Genomic DNA, 8,218 nt, shown 5'->3' on the forward strand with positions numbered 1-8,218 from the left:
ATGGAATCGCCCCACATAATAGATAAACAAAATGGCTAACCTAAAAGCAATTACATTAAACGTGAGGGGGCTGGGAAACCCCATCAAAAGAAAACGCATCACCTCATACATAAACACCATGAAACCACACATCACCTTCCTACAAGAAATACACAATCCACCCAAAGGCAGCAAACTCCTGAGCGACCCCCGCTTTAGTCAACAGTGGGTCGCACAAGGCTCAGGGAAAGCCCGTGGTGTAGCCATAATACTCAGTAGGGACCTGAACTTCACTGCCACAACAGTCCTCAAGGACAAAAAAGGCAGATTCATTTTCGCTAAAGGGACACTAGATGGCAAAATCAAACTGACAATCGGCTCCATATATGCCCCAAACACGAAACAACTAGAATTCTTCCAGAAAACACTAAACAAATTCCTCTCCTTCTCTGAAGGGGAAGCAATCCTAGGAGGGGACCTCAATCTAAATATGAAAGGTATATCCCTGAAAGATATCCACCCCACAACCCCATGGGCAACCTTCCTCCGAAGGAAACCCCCAACAACCAGGAACTCTTACAAGTTACTAAAAATGCTAAAAAACAGGGGTCTCTATGACATTTGGGGTGAGCAAAACCCGGGAGACATCAGCCATACATTCCAATCGGGACGCCATGATACAGTGTCCAGACTGGACAGCATTCTACTCACACAGGGTCTGATTCCCTCAGTAGAATCAACAAACATAGGTAACATTAAAATCACAGATCACGCCCCAGTAGAAGTCACTGTTAAAATAGGAGAAGGAACACAAACCACCCCATCCTGGTCCTTCAGTCCCATCCTAACTACAAACAAACAAATTAGAGAGAGTCTCACAAAAACCCTCCAAAACTACTTCAAAGAAAACGATGTAAACAATACAACAACCCCCCTCCTATGGGACGCAATGAAAGCGGTCACCAGAGGAGCTTGCATAAAAGAGAAAACATTCCTTAAAAAACAAACCTCCTCAAAAATTAGCAAAATAGAACAAGACATCACAGCCCTCTCATCACGCTACAAACAAACAGGATCTAAAAAACTCCTCAAACTTATAGAACAGAAAAGGAGAGAACTAGACTCCTTAGAAATCAACAAAACAATGATCAACATTCTATACTCTAAACAACGTTTCTATGAATATGGAGGGAAAAACTCCAGAATACTAGCAAATAGATGTAGGAAAAAAGCACTCAAAACAAGAATACACTGCATCACCAAAAAAGACGGCAACATAACATTCTCCCCCAAAGAAATAATTTCAGAATTTGCAGAATTTTACTCCAACCTATACACCTCCCATAACCCACCAGAGAGGGAAATCAAAAAATTTCTAGCAGGACTGACCATGCCTACCCTAACTGATGAGGAACAGGAATTCATGGATAGCCCTATCACCCCAGAGGAAATAGATGCGGTCCTCAAAAACTTGAAACCACACAAAGCCCCAGGCCCAGACGGCTTCACAGCAGAATTCTATAAGAAATTCAAAGAACCCTTGATGCCCTACATGACCCGCCTATTCAACGACATCATAAAAGGAGGCCCCATCCCCCAAACCTGGACCCACTCCAAAATAGTCTCCATCCCAAAACCACTAAAAGACAGCCTCAAAGTAGAATCATACCGCCCAATCTCATTAATAAACCAAGACTACAAGATATTCACATCAATCTTGGCCAACCGCCTAAAAATCTTCCTACACAAGTTAATAGCCCCAGACCAGACTGGCTTTGTCCCTGGCCGCAATATAACAGACCCCATCAGGAAACTACTGAACCTGATCGAACACAGCAAGGCAACCAAACTCCCATTGACAATTATGTCCCTAGACATACTCAAAGCCTTTGATTGCTTGGAGTGGAAATACATATTAGCAGTACTAACTAACATGAAATTTGGCCCCAACTTCCTACAAATCCTCAAACAAATATACTCCCAAGCCTCAGCAAAATGCAGAACTAACAATATGGATTCTAACACTATAGCTATCCAAAGAGGCACGAAACAAGGATGCCCACTGTCTCCCTTCTTATTTATCCTGGCTCTGGAACCCCTAGCAATCCGCATCCGAGCAGCCACAGACATCAAGGGAGTGGAAATAAAAGGCAGGACCTATAAATTAGGGCTCTTTGCAGATGACCTAATGGTCACAACACCAGACCCCATAAGCACAGCAACCTCCCTAATCAGAGAACTCAACGCATTTGCAATGGTGTCGGGCCTACAGGTAAATTTCACAAAGTCAGAAGCTATGTGCTTCAACACCCCTCCTCACACCCAAAAAGAACTCACGAAGGTCACCAAAATAAAACTTTGCCACACCAAGTTCAGATACCTAGGGGTACAAATAACCAGAAACCTCAATAAATTATACCTCCACAACTACAAGCCCCTGTGGCGACAAATTAACAAAGACCTAAAGAGATGGAATAACATGAACCTCACTCTCTCAGACAAAATAGCCATGATCAAAATGATCACACTCCCAAAACTAACCTACCTATTCCAAACCCTCCCAATCTGGATCCCCTCAACCCAACTTCACAGTTGGCAGAGAAAACTACACTCTTTCATCTTCTCACATAAAAAACCAAGAATAAGCCCCAAATACCTGCACCTCCCCACCTCAGAAGGAGGATGGGGAATCCCCAACATAGAAGCATATTACAACGCCAACCAAATACGCCATATAATCCCATATATACTAGAAGATGAGACAAAACAATGGGTACACCTAGAGAAGGACACAATTGAAAACACCTGCACCACAACATACCCACTCCTCCCAAACAAACTAAAGAAAATTCCCACAACACTTAACAGGTACACACAGACCATGCTCAAAGCATGGAAAACACAAATAGGCAAACTATCCCCAACCCCATCCCCACTAATCCCCCTGGCATACCACCCATTATTCCACCATGCAGCACAAAACCTCCAGATAAAAACCTGGCGAACCAAAGGCTTGTATCGCCTAATAGACTTTTATAAAAATAACAAACCCTTGTCAACACAAGAAATACAAGACAAACTAGAAGACACCCAAATGCCCTGGTTAACACAACACCAACTACATGCCCTCTTAAACAACCCAACAGTAAAATCAGCAGCAACTAGGCCCCTGACAACCTTCGAAAACCTCCTCCTAACAACAAAGGGAAACGGTAAAGGGATGGTATCCGCAATATACAAAATACTACTCCAAAATCTCGCAAATCCCCTAGACGCAATCAAAAATCAATGGGAGAATGACATAGGCTATGAGATAAACCCCACTCAATGGACCAGAATGTGGTCTAAACCCCCCTTTAAATCCATATCAACGAAAAGAAAAGAACTCACACTGAAACTCACCTACAGGTGGTACCTAACACCAAGGAAACTAGCGCTAATACACCCAGGAACCTCACCAAAATGCTGGAGAGGGTGCACCTCCACAGGCACATACTTCCACATGTGGTGGGAGTGTCCCAAAATCCAACTATTCTGGACAACAGCCATACAAGAAATTTGTAAAATAACTAAGCAAGTAATAGACACCACCCCAGAATTGGCCCTACTAAACATCTTCCAAGACAACAATGCCCATTTACACCACAAAGAACTCATAACCCACCTGCTCTCAGCAGCCAGAAACACCATAACCAGACACTGGAGAGACCTGTCAGGAGTAAGCATGGACCAATGGTATCAAATAGTATGGGAAACAGCCCTACTAGAAAAATTAACTAATAAACTGAAACTGACACGGGGACAAACAGAAGAAGATGCCTTCACCCCGGTATGGCTCCCCTTTATCACACACACAGCCCAACAGGACAATGACAATAATCCACCAACAGCATACAAATCAATATGGCTAACCTGATCCAAAACACCCACCCACCTCACTCACACACGAAAACAAAGATCACCACAGCCAATCACAAGCAAACAATCACACCCTAGGCCAACCCCAACCTCTCTCACCACCAAAGGAACACAAGTGAACAACACAAGCACGCTGACACCAAACTCTACACACATTAAACATAATAGAAACACCGCCACCCAATCCCACCCTTATCCATCTTCCCTCTCTCCACCCCCCTTTCTCTTTTCTCTCCTTTTTTTATTTTTATTTTTATTTTCTTCTCCCCCTAATGCCTCAACAAATGAAACGGATTTGTAAAAATGTTACATGGGGGAAAATATATATGAGGCACTACACTTCTGTAAAACAAGAAAATCCTTAATAAAATATTTAAAAAAAAAAAACTACAGTGGTACCTCGGGTTACATGCGCTTCAGCCTACATACGCTTCAGCTTACAGACTCCCCTAACCCAGAAATAGTACCTCGGGTTAAGAACTTTGCTTCAGGATGAGAACAGAAATCGTGCTCCGGTGGCGTGGCGGCAGCAGGAGGCCCCATTAGCTAAAGTGGTGCTTCAGGTTAAGAACAGTTTCAGGTTAAGAACAGACCTCTGGAACGAATTAAGTACTTAACCCGAGGTACCATTGTACCTCAGTGGTAATCTGGCCTAAACCCCTGCTGATGCTAGAATCATAGTGATTTTCTAATGGTTGTGTAGAAAAGGAAATTCCAGTAATAAGTAATCATCATAATAATAATAATAATAATAATAATAATAATAATAATAATAATAATTTATTATTTATACCCACCCATCTGGCTGGGTTTCCCCAGCCACTCTGGGCAGCTTCCAACAAAACACTAAAATACAATAACCTATTAAACATTAAAAGCTTCCCTAAACAGGGCTGTCTTCAGATGTCTTCTAAAAGTTTGGTAGTTATTTTTCTCTTTGACATCTGGTGGGAGGGCATTCCACAGGGCGGGTGCCACTACAGAGGAGGCCCTCTGCCTGGTTCCCTAAGCTCAAAAAGCAGTTCCAGCAGTGGCAAGTAGAGCTCATCCCGCCCTGCCCTTCTGTTACACTGGGGCATTTTACCTAACTGTATAGAATCACAGAATTGTAGAGTTGGAAGGGACCCCAAGGGGGTCCCGGGTCACAGAGAGGTTAGGCTGGCCTCAACCAGAACCAGGGCTTTTTTGCCTGTGGCCCCGATCTGGTGGAACGCTCTGTCACAAGAGACTAGGGCCCTGCAGGACTTGACATCTTTCTGCAGGGCCTGCAAGACAGAGCTGTTCCACCAGACCTTTGGCCAAGGCACAGTCTGACCCCCTCCTTTGGTAATCTTCACAGAATTCTAGCCCAATGGTTGCCATTAATTTGATTTTGAATTGATTTTAGAATGAATTGATTTTAGAATGCTGTGTTACTTTTATTGTTGTTAACTGCTCTGAACCCAGCCTCAGTTGGGGAGGGCAGGATATAAATAAAATTATCATCATCATCATCTCATAGTCCAACCCCCTGCAATGCCAGGAATCTCAGCTAAAGCATCCATGACAGATGGCCACCCAACCTCTGATTGGAAACCTCCAAGGAAGGAGTCCACAGCCTCCCAAGGGAGACTGTTCCACTGCCAAACAGATCCTTGCTGTCAGAAAGTTCTTCCTGATGTTAAGTTGGAATCTCCTTTGTAGCCAAGGACTTACTACCATCACAAAACCCATGGCACTAGGTTATTATTGTATTTATTTACATCCTGCCTTTTTCATAGTTTGGGACACCAAGACAGTTTAATTAAAACAACACAGATAAAATACAGGACACGGGTGGCGCTGTGGGTTAAACCACAGAGCCTAGGGCTTGCCGATCAGAAGGTCGGCGGTTCAAATCCCCGTGATGGGGTGAGCTCCTGTGGCTCGGTCCCTGCTCCTGCCCACCTGGCAGTTCGAAAGCACATCAAAGTGCAAGTAGATAAATAGGTACCGCTCCAGCGGGAAGGTAAACGGCGTTTCCGTGCGCTGCTCTGGTTCGCCAGAAGCGGCTTAGTCATGCTGGCCGCATGACCTGGAAGCTGTACGCCGGCTCCCTCGGCCAATAAAGCGAGATGAGCACCGCAACCCCAGAGTCGGCCACGACTGGACCTAATGGTCAGGGGTCCCTTTGACTTTACCTTAAAAACTTATTAAAAACAATAGTTAAAAGGTAATTAAACTGTAGCGGAATTAAAACAACATAAAAACAGAGGAGAAAATAGTATAAGTTTCCAAGTGATTTTTCACTATGGGTTTAGTAAAAAGAAAGGAGAAAATGGAAATATGACAAGGTATGTTCTGATCAATCCCAGTCAATAATCTGGCTGCTGTATTTTGAACCCATTGAAGTTTCAGGGTCATCCCCCAAACCACCCCATGTACAATGCATTGTGAAAGGCATGGCTGACTCTTTTGCCAAATGATTAGCAACCGGCACAGGGAAGCATAAACCTGAACTTGGATAAGTAAAACGGATCTGCAGAGTCTCTCAAGTCCTTTCCAAAGAAAACTCTACAAAATGCTGTTTGTCTGTTAAGGACAGCGCCTGTCAAAAGCACTTTCACTGACACGGCAGCAGTCAACATATGTCTGCTGTGCTCACTGATTGCCTGTGTTTTCCTCTCACTGCCCCCCCGCAACCCCCCCACTGCAGTCAGATTACAGATGGCTGGGTCTTTTCAATGAAATTCTTCCTGGCACACACATGACATCAGTCCCATAGATTAGAAGAAATTCTAGGCAGAAGCAGTGGTCCTTTTAAAAGCCTTTGAAAACCCTTAATCTTCTTCTGCCCTCCTCTCACATTAACAATGCAGAGAAACCCCAGGGATAATCCCAAATGACACAGTGCAAGCAAGTGCTCTTTAGCCTGAGGAGAAGAAGGCGGATTTTTTTACTGGGCCTGGGAGGAAGGAGCAGAGGATTGCTGCAAATTATAGTGCCTTGGCAGGAAAGAAAATTAGAGCTTAGACTATTGGTGCAAACCTGTGCAAATTTACTCGAAAGTAAGCGCCACTGAATCCAAATAGGTGCAAAGGGGATTGCAGCTGGCATCATGTCAAAATTGCTGTGCTTGGATACTGCAGAAACTTTGTATGTGATAATGCATGTTAAACAACGTTTGAACGCCCCAAAAGAATGTGTCAGACTACCCAAGGAGAAAAAGGGAAAATGAATTAAACATGGGCTGTAAAATGGAGAATCAAAAGAGGAAATAAGTAATATTGTTTCAGTCTTCCAGTTTTGCTTAAGAAACAGCACACACAGCCATAATCTGGGAGTGGGGGTGGGGTTCGTCTTTGTCACCGTAAATTTCTATATTACATCCATGCTTTTTATTGTTAAATTTGCAGCTGTTAACAATCTGCCCATCCTTGCAGCTGCTAAAAATTCCAATCGCTCACCAGCATATGGAAGACAGAACTTCTGCCTAGTTTAACAGCACAAGTCTAGTATACATGTCTACTCAGGAGGTCGTCCCATTGAGGTAAGTACATGTAGGAATCCCAACTCAATTCTGCATGGAAAAACTCTACTTTTGCTTAAAAACAAACACCATTTATCAAGGCTAGGGCAGACTAAAGCTGCAATACGCCACCGCAAATAAGGCTGCAAATATTCTCCCTGCTCATTTGGATGCAAGTATCATCGAACAAAGCAAGGGATGCGGGTGGCGCTGTGGGTTAAACCAGAGCCTAGGACTTGCTGATCAGAAGGTCGGTGGTTCGAATCCCCGCGACAGGGTGAGCTCCTGTTGCTCGGTCCCTGCTCCTGCCAACCTAGCAGTTCGAAAGCATGTCAAAGTGCAAGTAGATAAATAGGTACCGCTCCGGCGGAAAGGTAAATGGCATTTCTGTGCGCTGCTCTGGTTCGCCAGAAGCGGCTTAGTCATGCTGGCCACACGACCTGGAAACTGTATTCCGGCTCCCTCGGCCAATAAAGCGAGATGAGTGCCGCAACTCCAGAGTCGGCCACGAATGGACCTAATGGTCAGGGGTCCCTTTACCTTTAAAGGTAAAGGTAAAGGTACCCCTGCCTATACGGGCCAGTCTTGCCAGTCTCTAGGGTTGTGCGCTCATCTCACTCTATAGGCCGGGAGCCAGCGCTGTCCGCAGACACTTCCGGGTCACGTGGCCAGCGTGACAAGCTGCATCTGGCGAGCCAGCGCAGCACACGGAACGCCGTTTACCTTCCCGCTGGTAAGCGGTCCCTATTTATCTACTTGCACCCGGGGGTGCTTTCAAACTGCTAGGTTGGCAGGCGCTGGGACCGAACGACGGGAGCGCACCCCGCCGCGGGG

This window comes from Podarcis muralis, chromosome 3 (genome assembly GCF_964188315.1).
Source record: "Podarcis muralis chromosome 3, rPodMur119.hap1.1, whole genome shotgun sequence".
Lineage (NCBI taxonomy): Eukaryota > Metazoa > Chordata > Lepidosauria > Squamata > Lacertidae > Podarcis > Podarcis muralis.